A 12,003-nucleotide genomic window follows, 5' to 3' on the forward strand; every position below is an offset into this window, starting at 1 on the left:
GGGTGGGAGTTACTCGAGGTAAAAGGCCCAATACCCAGGCTATGAGTGAAATCTAGGAAACCTAGGAATAAAGTGATTCATGGGAAGCGGGTGGTATGCGCCACTTAGCGGAACATTGATATCACGAGCAGTTCAGACTCTGATGGGGTATTATCGGTGCATACATCGGGTGTGCACAGGATGATATTCTTGAAAGGGTTGTTTATCCTGCGTTTCTTTCGACCTTACCCTGGCCTAGATGACACCCGTGAGTGGGGAGGGAATAATCATTATTATAGGTACAGTTGGTGACTTATCGGTGACTTGGTGGTGACTTGTGGTCCTGTTGGTGACTCTTGGTTCTTCAGATGACAGTTTATTAGATGACTTTGGGTTTCAGATGAATTGTGGTTCCAAGTTCAAGCCGAAGCTCTGATCCTATGCCTTGAGATGCTCAGCCGAGCAGTCATGGCTCCATCATTTGCATCATAGCATGTTTATTTTTCCAAAAAAATAATGCATGAAAAAACAGAAAAAGTTAACCCGCATGTGCATACCCTTTTTCGGGATCATTCATGATAAAATAGCATCCGCATCTCATGCATATCATGCACATATCATCCTTGCATTACAGACATGCTTGGGAGAGACTTCTCACTTTGGTTCCTGACTGAGACAGGATTGCTGACCGTCGTCCACACCGTTATTTAACCAGACTCAACCATTAGAGGAATATGGACCAGGTTCAGGTAGAACTAGCTGAGATGAGGGCGAACATGGCCCAGTTCATGACGATGATGCAAGGGGTTGCGCAAGGTCAAGAAGAACTTCGAGCCTTGGTTCAGAGTCAGGAAACCGTGATTCCGCAGTCCAACCGTGCTTCACCAGTGGGTGTCCCGGTTCATGAGAATGTTGTTGCTGCTGCTCCCGCCAATGACTATGTCGTAGGGGATGAACTGAGGGGTATAAGAATCAAAGGACAACCTCTTGCTGCAGAGCTACCCGTGCTCCTATTCGCCATCCTGCTCCGTTGGTTGACCGGCAGGAGGACATGTTCACTCTCCTCAGTGAGGATGATGAAGTTGTGAGAACTGAAGAGAGGAATGGAAAAGTGGATGCCCTTGCTGAGAAGATCTGTGCCATGGAGTGTCAGAACTCTCTGGGGTTCGATGTAACTGATATGGGTTTGGTTGATGGATTGAGGATCCCTTATAAGTTCAGAGCGCCTTCCTTTGACAAATACAATGGCACTTCCTGTCCTCGCACTCATGTGCAGGCTTATTAAAGGAAAATCTCAGCATACACTGACGATGAGAGAATGTGGATGTACTTTTTCCAAGACAGTTTGTCTGGAGCGTCTTTGGACTGGTACATGGATCTGAAGAAAGAATCAGTCAGAAGCTGGAAAGATCTGGGTGAAGCCTTCTTGAGGCAGTACAAGCACAACATGGATATGGCGCCGAGTCGAACCCAACTGCAGAGCTTGTGTCAGAAGACTGGGGAAAGATTCAAAGAGTACGCCCAGAGGTGGCGTGAGCTAGCCGCAAGAGTGCAACCTCCGATGTTGGAGAGAGAGCTGACTAACATGTTCATCGGGACCTTACAGGGTGTGTTCATGGACCGCATGGGGAGTTGCCCGTTCAGTAGCTTTTCTGATGTTGTTGTCTGTGGGGAGAGGACTGAGAGTCTCATTAAAGCAGGAAAGATTCAAGATCCTGGCTCTTCAAGTTCTTCGAGTTCTAAAAAGACATACTCTGGGGCACCCAAAAGGGGAGAGAGTGAAACGAATGCTGTGCACCGTCGGAGGAATGGGAACAGAGGACAATATCGTCAGGTTGCTGCAGTAACCATTCCAGCACCTCAACAACGTCAACAACCGCAACAACGTCAACAACCGCAACAACAGAGAGTTCAACAACAAATGTCACAACAACAACAACAACAACAACGTCCGTATCAGCCAAGGCAGAGGATGCCTGATAGACGTTTCGACCCACTGCCCATGACCTATGCTGAGTTACTGCCTGAGTTGCTCAGACTAGGGTTTGTGGAGTTGAGGACTATGGCGCCGTTGACAAAAATACCACCTGGGTATGATGCCAACGTGCGATGTGACTTTCACTCTGGTGCCCCAGGACACCACATTGAAAACTGCAGGGCTTTTCATCATAAAGTCCAGGACCTGATTGATGCCAAAACTATCAATTTTGCTCCTGTACCGAATGTTGTTAACAACCCTATACCTCCGCATGGTGCGCACAGAGTGAATAGAATTGAAGGGGAAGAGGCTGAAGACTTGGTTGTTAATGTTGATGATGTTCAAACTTCTCTGTCAGTGGTAAAGGGCCGTTTGCTGAATGGGGGTGTCTACCCGGGATGTGATGAGGGCTGTAGTGGTTGTGATGAATCTGAGAATGGTTGTGAACGGTTGAGGGTCGGTATCCAGGGTTTGATGGATGAGGGCTGTATGCAATTCAGTCGGGCTGTCAGAGATCGTGGTTCAGTGTCAACGGTCACTATCTTTTTCAAACCGTCTGAAGGACGTGGTCAGAGGGTTAGTGCACCTGCAACAAGTGGTACTCCTGTTACCATCTCTGCACCAGTAACTGCCAGTAATCCGACTACAATCTATGCTCCGGTCAGAAGGGTTGTTGATAGCCGGGCTGTTCCGTGGAAATATGACAACGCTTACCGTAATAATAGAAGGGCTGAGGATCAGACAAGACCAGTTAGTCAAGCGCCTGTAACAATTGTTGTACCCAGTAGAACTCATGCGGTTGCAAGTCCCGTTGTGGACAATGTTGGTGGACTAGGAGGTTTTACTCGAAGTGGACGTCTGTTTGCTTCACAACCTTTGAGAGACAACAATGCCGAGGCTCTCGCCAAGGCTAAGGGAAAACAGGCTGTGGTTGACGAAGAACCGGCTTAGAAGGAGGTGCCTGAGGGTTCATTTGAGAAAGATGTGGAGGAGTTCATGAAAATTATCAAGAAAAGTGACTACAAGATTGTAGATCAGCTTATTCAGACTCCGTCCAAGATTTCAATTCTTTCTTTGCTGTTGTGCTCTGAGGCACATCGTAACGCCTTACTGAAGATGCTGAATATGGCGTATGTACCTCAAAAGATTTCTGTCAACCAACTGGAGGGTGTGATTGCCAACGTGAGCACCAGGCATGGTTTGGGGTTCACTAACCTAGACTTGACGCCTGAGGGCCGTAATCATAATAAGGCCTTGCATATCACCATGGAATGCAAGGGTGCTGTTTTGTCTCACGTGTTGGTAGACACCGGCTCGTCGCTGAATGTGTTGCCCAAGCAAATTCTGAAGAAGATATCTGTTGAAGGGGTTGTGCTCACTCCCAGTGACCTGATAGTTCGTGCATTCGACGGATCCAAACGTTCTGTTTTTGGTGAAGTTACCTTGCCGGTGAAGATAGGTCCGGAGGTTTTTGATATCATCTTCTATGTTATGGACATTCAGCCCGCGTACAGTTGTTTGTTGGGGCGTCCGTGGATTCATGCAGCAGGGGCAGTTTCGTCAACTCTCCACCAAAAGCTCAAGTATGTCTGGAACGGTCAGATTGTAACCGTGTGCGGCGAAGAAGATATTCTGGTGAGTCATCTGTCCTCGTTTAAATATGTAGAGGTGGATGGCGAGATCCACGAGACCTTATGCCAGGCATTCGAGACTGTTGCTCTTGAGACGGTGGCGTTTGCTGATCAGAAAAAGCTGGGTGCTTCAATTGCGTCTTACAAGCAGGCCAAGGAGGTTGTTGACTCTGGTAGAGCTGAAGGCTGGGGCAAGATGGTGGATTTTCCTATCAAAGAGGATAAGTTCGGTATTGGCTATCAACCTTTGCAAGCGGAGCAGGCTGTACAAGCGGGTCCGAGTACCTTTACCAGCGCTGGGCTGATGAATCACGGTGACGTCTTTGCGGTCGGCAGTGAAGATGGTGACAGTGATTGTGATCTCGACAACTGGGTTCGCCCGTGTGCACCAGGGGAGACGATCAATAATTGGACAACAGAAGATGTGGTCCAAGTTACTCTTCAAACAGAGTAATTTTCTTTTGTTTTTTTCATTCTGCACAAAACCCTACGTTCTGCCCAAGACGTAGTGGTTCATTGTAGGGCCTCAGCATGTTTTCAATGATTATCATTAATAAAGGACGTTTTGCAAACAATTTTGTGATCCCTGTCTTTCTATTTTCGTTTTCATTTTTCAAAAAAATAAAAATAAAAATGGTGATGTTTTTGTTTTTGTGACTTTATTGAACTCTTTTTCCTAAAACAAAGCATTAAACATGCAGAAGTGATCTCACGGCATCTACTATGAACAGTTCTGTTATGGCTCAGTATGATTTCAATAATCCCATCTACCAAGCTGAAGAGGAGAGTGAGGAAGACTGTGAACTCCCGAAAGAATTGGTCAGATTATTGAAGCAAGAGGAAAGGGTCATCCAACCTCATCAGGAGGAGTTGGAGATTGTTAATCTTGGTACTGAGGACGCCAGAAGAGATATCAAGATCGGGGCTGCTTTGAAGACAGAGGTCAAGAGCAGGTTGATTGAGATGCTGAGAGAGTATGTGGAGATATTCGCCTGGTCTTACCAAGATATGCCTGGGTTGGATACCGATATTGTGGTGCATAGACTACCTCTCAGAGAAGAGTGCCCTTCGGTCAAGCAGAAGCTTCGGAGAACGAGTCCTGACATGGCTGTCAAGATCAAGGAAGAGGTTCAGAAGCAGTTTGATGCGAGTTTCTTGTCAGTGACGACTTATCCCCCGTGGGTGGCCAACATCGTTCCCGTGCCGAAGAAGGATGGCAAAGTCAGAATGTGTGTCGATTACCGGGATCTGAACAGAGCGAGTCTGAAAGATGATTTCCCATTACCTCACATTGATGTATTGGTGGATAATACGGCTCAATCCTCGGTTTTCTCTTTCATGGATGGTTTTTCTGGCTATAATCAGATCAAGATGGCGCCAGAGGACATGGAAAAGACGACATTCATTACACCTTGGGGCACGTTCTGCTATAAGGTGATGCCGTTTGGGCTGAAGAATGTCGGTGCTACCTATCAGAGGACTATGACGACTCTCTTTCATGACATGATGCACAAAGAGATTGAAGTGTACGTGGATGATATGATTGCGAAGTCGCAGACAGAAGAGGAGCACTTGGTTAATTTGCAGAAGTTGTTTGATAGGTTGAGAAAGTTCAAACTGAGGCTGAACCCGAACAAGTGTACGTTTGGGGTGAGATCTGGGAAGCTGTTAGGCTTCATTGTCAGTGAGAAAGGGATTGAGGTTGATCCAGCAAAAGTCAAAGTTATTCAAGAGATGCCTGAACCAAAAACAGAAAAGCAGGTTCGTGGGTTTTTAGGGAGATTAAACTACATTACAAGGTTTGTATCTCACCTAACTGCCACGTGTGAACCGATATTCAAATTTCTAAGAAAGAATCAAGCAATCAGGTGGAATGATGACTGTCAGAAAGCTTTTGACAAGATAAAAGAGTATTTGCATAAACCTCCAATCCTAATCCCTCCAGTTCCTGGGAGACCGTTGATAATGTACCTGTCAGTGACCGAGAACTCGATGGGGTGTGTATTGGGACAGCATGACGAGTCTGGTCGAAAAGAGCATGCCATATACTACCTTAGCAAAAAGTTTACCGACTGTGAAATCAAATATTCACAGCTCGAGAAAACTTGTTGTGCTTTGGCCTAGGCTGCTCGCCGACTGAGGCAGTATATGTTGAACCATACTACCTTGTTGATTTCTAAGATGGATCCAGTGAAGTACATCTTTGAGAAGCCGGCTCTCACCGGACGTGTTGCCCGTTGGCAGATGATATTAACAGAGTATGATATCCAGATTATCTCGCCGAGCAACCGATAGATGATTATCAGCCTATGATGTTTGAATTCCCTGATGAAGACATCATGTATCTTAAGATGAAAGATTGTGAAGAGCCTCTTGTCGAGGAAGGACCGAATCCTGATGACAAGTGGACATTGATGTTCGATGGGGCTGTGAATGTGAATGGTAACGGTGTTGGTGCAGTGTTGATCAATCCTAAAGGTGCTCATATACCTTTCTCTGCCAGATTGACTTTCGACGTCACCAACAATGAAGCTGAGTATGAAGCTTGTATCATGGGGATAGAAGAAGCCATTGATCTGAGGATCAAAACGCTTGATATCTATGGAGATTCTGCTCTAGTGATCAACCAGGTCAACGGAGATTGGAATATGAACCAGCCGCATTTGATTCCTTATAGAGATTACACTAGAAGAATACTGACGTTCTTCAAGAAGGTGAAGTTGTATCATGTCCCCCGGGACGAGAATCAGATGGCTGATGCTTTGGCTACTTTGTCTTCCATGATCAAAGTTCATTGGTGGAATCATGTGCCACATGTTGCGGTGAATCGACTCGAGAGGCCTGCGTATGTGTTTGCAGCCGAGTCTGTTGTGATTGATGAGAAGTCGTGGTACTATGATATCAAGAACTTCCTTAAGAGCCAGGAGTATCCTGAAGGTGCGCCGAAGAATGATAAGAAAACCCTGAGAAGGCTAGCTGGAAGCTTTTATCTGAATCAGGATGATGTGCTGTATAAGAGGAATTTTGACATGGTCTTTCTCAGATGCGTGGATAGACACGAAGCAGACATGTTGATGCAAGAAGTGCATGAAGGTTCGTTTGGTACCCATGCTGGTGGTCATGCAATATCGAAGAAACTGTTGAGAGCCGGTTATTACTGGATGACTATGGAATCCGATTGTTTCAAATATGCTCGGAAGTGCCATAAGTGTCAAATTTATGCTGATAAGGTGCATGTACCAACAAGCCCTCTGAATGTCATGAATTCACCTTGGCCGTTTGCCATGTGGGGCATTGATATGATTGGGAAGATTGAGCCTACTGCTTCGAACGGACATCGCTTCATCTTGGTTGCGATTGATTACTTCACCAAGTGGGTGGAAGCAGCTTCCTATGCTAACGTTACCAGACAAGTGGTTGCCCGGTTCATCAAGAAAGAAATCATCTGTCGTTATGGAGTTCCTGAGAGAATCATCACTGATAATGGTTCGAATCTCAATAATAAGATGATGAAAGAGCTTTGTAGAGATTTCAAGATTGAACATCACAATTCTTCTCCTTACAGACCGAAGATGAATGGTGCTGTAGAGGCGGCAAACAAGAATATCAAGAAGATTGTGCAAAATATGGTTGTGACGTACAAGGATTGGCATGAGATGTTGCCTTTTGCTTTGCATGGGTACCGTACTTCAGTACGTACGTCGACCGAGGAAACCCCGTACTCCCTTGTGTATGGTATGGAAGCAGTCCTACCAGTTGAAGTGGAGATCCCTTCTCTGAGGGTCTTGTTAGATGTCAAGCTGGATGAAGCCGAGTGGATTCGAACAAGGTTTAATGAGTTGAGCCTTATCGAAGAGAGGCGGCTAGCAGCTGTGTGCCATGGGCAGTTGTATCAGAGAAGGATGAAGCGAGCCTTTGATCAGAAAGTGCGTCCTCGAAGCTATCGGACTGGTGATCTAGTTTTGAAGAGGATCCTTCCTCCCGGTACAGATAACAGGGGCAAGTGGACTCCATATTATGAAGGTCCATATGTTGTGAAAAAGGTCTTCTCCGGTGGAGCCTTGATGCTTACAACTATGGATGGTGAAGATTTTCCGTCCCTTGTTAACTCAGATGTAGTCAAAAAATACTTCGCGTAAATTGACCCGCTGGACAAAAAGAATAAAAGAGTCCAGGCAAAAAAGGGCATCCCGGCGAACCAAAAAAAAACAGAAAGAAAAGGTTCGGGCAAAAGTTAGGGATAAAAATGAAAAGAATTTGTACACCCGATAAGTCGAAAACCCGCAAGGGCGGCTTAGGCAAAAATGGGTATCCCGGTGGATTGAAAACCCGAAAGGGCGATCCAGGCAAAAGAGGGATTAAAGAGAAGACTACAGTCTGAGTTATCTGTACTTCATCGCGCTTCGTCGTCTGCCATCTTGAAAGATGTGATCGGTCCAGTCATTCTTCTCAGAAAGCAAGGGAGTTGGGAGGAAAACTGATGATCTGTGAGTTATAACAGAATTGGGAAATAGTGGATGCCGTGTTCACATTGCCATTAGGATAAATTTTTCCTTTTGTGCGCAATTACCTCTTTCTAGGAATTGCTTCCCGATGTATTCGCCTTTTCGGGCCCAATTGCAAATCAATAAAAGTCGTTATTCAGATAAATAGCTCTCTTATTTTTATTTTACTGTTTTGTTTGCAAAAACGTCCGAATTTTTGATAAACATTGTATATAAAAACATGAAGGCTAAATAATAACGTGTTGAAAGATAAAACATTTGAAAATCATTTTGAATGTTGAGGACACTTGAGCGTATCTTGTCCATGTATCCCCTGGGGCATTTTTGTTGTGCTGTTTTGCAGGTTGTCGTCTGTGAGGACGATTCCCCAGCAGATATTTCCCAAGCAAGTATGAGAGCTTTCAGAGCTATTCTCCCCTACAGAGGCGTCTGTGGATAGTACCTTCTATCCCAGCAGATCTAAGAATTGCCTATCCCCAGCAGGCCTGGAAGTGGGTTTATTCCCCAGCGAATATTTCCCCAGTTGAGATCCCCACTGAGTTGGAAGGATGTTGTATCCCCAGCGGAGGTGTCAGTTGGAATGGTGTTATTCCCCAGCAGTCGGATTTGAAGTACTGTTATCCCCAGCATGGTCGTGAGCGATTATCCCAGCAGGGTTGTGGATGTCTTTCTCCAGCGTGGTCTGGTATATTATTTTTCCCCACCAGGGTTATGCTTTCCCTCAGCAGAGTGGGTGGTGTGTTATCCCCAACAGAGTGGCTTTCCCTAACAGATCTCCCGAGCAGAGGTTCGTGTTGATGGTTTTCCCCAGCAAGTTCCCCGAGTGGATCAGGTTTGGTGAAGATTATCTCCGGCGGAGTTTATCCTACTTGTGGATTGGTTGGGCCGTCCCCAGTGAAGTCGCCTTATTTTTCCCCCAGTGGAGTCGTATTGATGGTTCATCAGTGCGGTCGCCTTGTTTATTCCCCAGCGGAGTAGCATTTATTTCCCAAAGCAGAGTTTATCCTACTTGTGGGCAACTCTCCCCAGGGAAGTCGCCTTGATTTAATCCTCAGCAAAGTTATCTTGGTTCGTCCCCAGCTAGTTGTACTGATTGTTTCCCCAAGCGGAGTCCCCGAGTGGATTGGGTCCTATGAAGGATGTCCCCAGCGGAGTCTATCCTTTCCCCAGCAACAGTGTTATTTCTCCAGCCTGAGTGAGAAGTCGGTGCTCTCCATGCAGAGTATTCCTCAAGCAGAGTCTCCCTGCAGAGTTGGAGTATTTGATCTTTTGGCTCCCCGGAGGAGTTCATCATTTTGCATTTGGCATATAGTAACCATTGCATCCTCAAAAATGCGTAGCATTTCTATTCATAATGGAGCATTACGCCATAGAAAAATTCAAACATATGCATTCATGTGTTGGAAACCAATCAGACTATATCCCCGGCAGAGGCGGATTATTGTTCAACAGCTGTGCGGCACATTTGCTACAGTTGCTCCTGACAGCATTCAGGATTGGTACCCCCAGAGAGGTTTATTTCTTCACCCGTGTGTGAAAGGAAAGCTTGTTTCTCCCCAGTGAGATCCCCAGCAAGTGTTTAGCCTTGCCTTGACATATGTAGATGTTCTTTTGTGATACCGGTCAGTGTCATGTCAGCACCCGCGCGTGTTCTTTCTTTGGTGTCGGTCAACACCATTCTTTCGGTGTCGGTAAACATCGAGTCCTACCCCAGTCATTCGTAAATGTCTGGTCTTCTTTTGATGTCGGTAAACATCATCTTTCGATGTTCGTAATACCCTCCCCAGAGGTCACCTCTCTGTTGGTGTCGATAAACGTTGAGTTTTTTCTATTCGTCCGTGGACGTCTAGTCGAATTATCCCCAAGAAGGGTCACCTTTCTCCGTTGGTGTCGATAAACGTCGAGCTTCTCCCTTTCGTCCGTTGACGTCTGGTCGAGTCTTCCCATTCATCCTTTGATGTCTGGTCACCTTTCTCCGTTGGTGTCGATAAACGTCGAGCTTCTCCCTTTCGTCCGTTGACGTCTGGTCGAGTCTTCCCATTCATCCTTTGATGTCTGGTCACCTCTCTCCGTTGGTTTCGATAAACGATGAGTTTTTCCCAATTGTCCGTTGATGATTGGTTGTGTTCACTTTTCCCCAAAGGGTCACCTCTCCGTTGGTTTCGATAAACGATGAGTTTTTCCCTATCGTCCGTTGATGATTGGTTGTGTTCACTTTTCCCCAAAGAGTCACCTCTCCGTTGGTGTCGATAAACGTTGAATTTTTCCCAGTCGTTCATTGACGTTTGGTTGAGTTATATTTCCTCTCCCCAGAAGTGTTACCTCTCCGTTGGTTTCGATAAACGTTGAGTTTTTCCTATTCGTCTGTTGACGTATAGTTGTACCCTTCCCCTCAGAGTTACCTCTCCGTTGGTTTCGATAAACGTTGAGTTTTTCTCATTCATCCGTTGACGTCTGATTGTATATCCTATTCCCTAGTCATTCATTAATGTATGGTCTATCCCCAGTCAGTTTTCCCCAGTAGAGTCGTCGGTAAACGTCCTGTCTGGTCACCTTTCTCTGTTGGTGTCGATAAACGTCGAGCTTCTCCCTTTCGTCCGTTGACGTCTGGTCGAGTCTTCCCATTCATCCTTTGATGTCTGGTCACCTTTCTCCGTTGGTGTCGATAAACGTCGAGCTTCTCCCTTTCGTCCGTTGACGTCTGGTCGAGTCTTCCCATTCATCCTTTGATGTCTGGTTTTCCCCGCAGATCCAGTTGAAGTTACTGTTGGATCCCCGCATTGTGCAAATTTCTACGGTTCTTCGGTATTCAATCCCTGTTTACCCTGAAAGTCTGATAGCCGTTGCTCTCATCCGTTCGGGTTCCTAGTTGATTGAATAGGGGCAGCTGTAGCACCTCAAATTTGCACCTCCCATTTTGTACATTCATTTTCATTTTAGGTCATTAGCATTGCATTGTCCACTGCATAGCATTGCATTGTCCATTGCCCAAGTGCAAGTCATCAGTCAAGACTGGTCAGGAGATCCAGTTGTGCAAGCAAGCAAGTGTATTTCCTATTGAAGCAAAGCCCTAGGGTTGGTTCAAGAAGTTCATATGACTTAGGGATCATTTTGAAGTGGTTTGGCCAAAGGTTGGATGCTCAAGGCTCATCAGTCATTGATCAATTCATCTGAAATCCTAGAAAGTCAACCAAAGTCAACTGTGCATGAAATCATGGATTTGAAGGTGGGAGATGGTTAGAGAGGCCTCATTCATGTCCATACAAGTCTCATTTGACATTTCAAACATCAACAATGAAGGATTTGAGGTCAGATGAAAAGTTTCCAAAAATAGAAAGTGACCTGTAATTTGAAATTGCCAAAAATGGAAAGGTTTTCTCCTCAAGTTTACATCACCAAGGAAGCTTCAAATGAAATTTTGTCCAACATGAAAGTTGAATATCTTTCTCTCACCTTTCCAAAAAGTCCAAGAACATGAATTTCCCATGTGTGGTTGAGAAATTATGGATCAATCATTGTCAAGCAAATTTGAACTTCACAAGTGCATAACTTTTGAACCAAAAGGCCAAATGAAGTGGTTCTGTTTGCAACATTCTTATTTTGACATGCTCTATCTAATTCATGCATCATGAACCATGCATTTCCATTACAAAAAAATTGGACTTTTCATTTGAAATTTGGAGGGAAAATTACAATTCAAAAACTATGCATTGTTTTCACTTGCTAGCATTGGCCTTGGCTCTTAAACAGCATTTCCAAGTGAATTAACACAAGATTCGAGCACTGTTACATCCATTTGCATGCATGAGGGGTGAATTGCACATTTGCACTTACACTTGGTTTTAGCTAATTCCAATTGCATTGCTTAATCATGATTAGCAAGAATCATTAACAGCACATATATATAGCC

This window comes from Lathyrus oleraceus, chromosome 4 (genome assembly GCF_024323335.1).
Source record: "Lathyrus oleraceus cultivar Zhongwan6 chromosome 4, CAAS_Psat_ZW6_1.0, whole genome shotgun sequence".
Classification (NCBI taxonomy): Eukaryota; Viridiplantae; Streptophyta; class Magnoliopsida; order Fabales; family Fabaceae; genus Lathyrus; species Lathyrus oleraceus.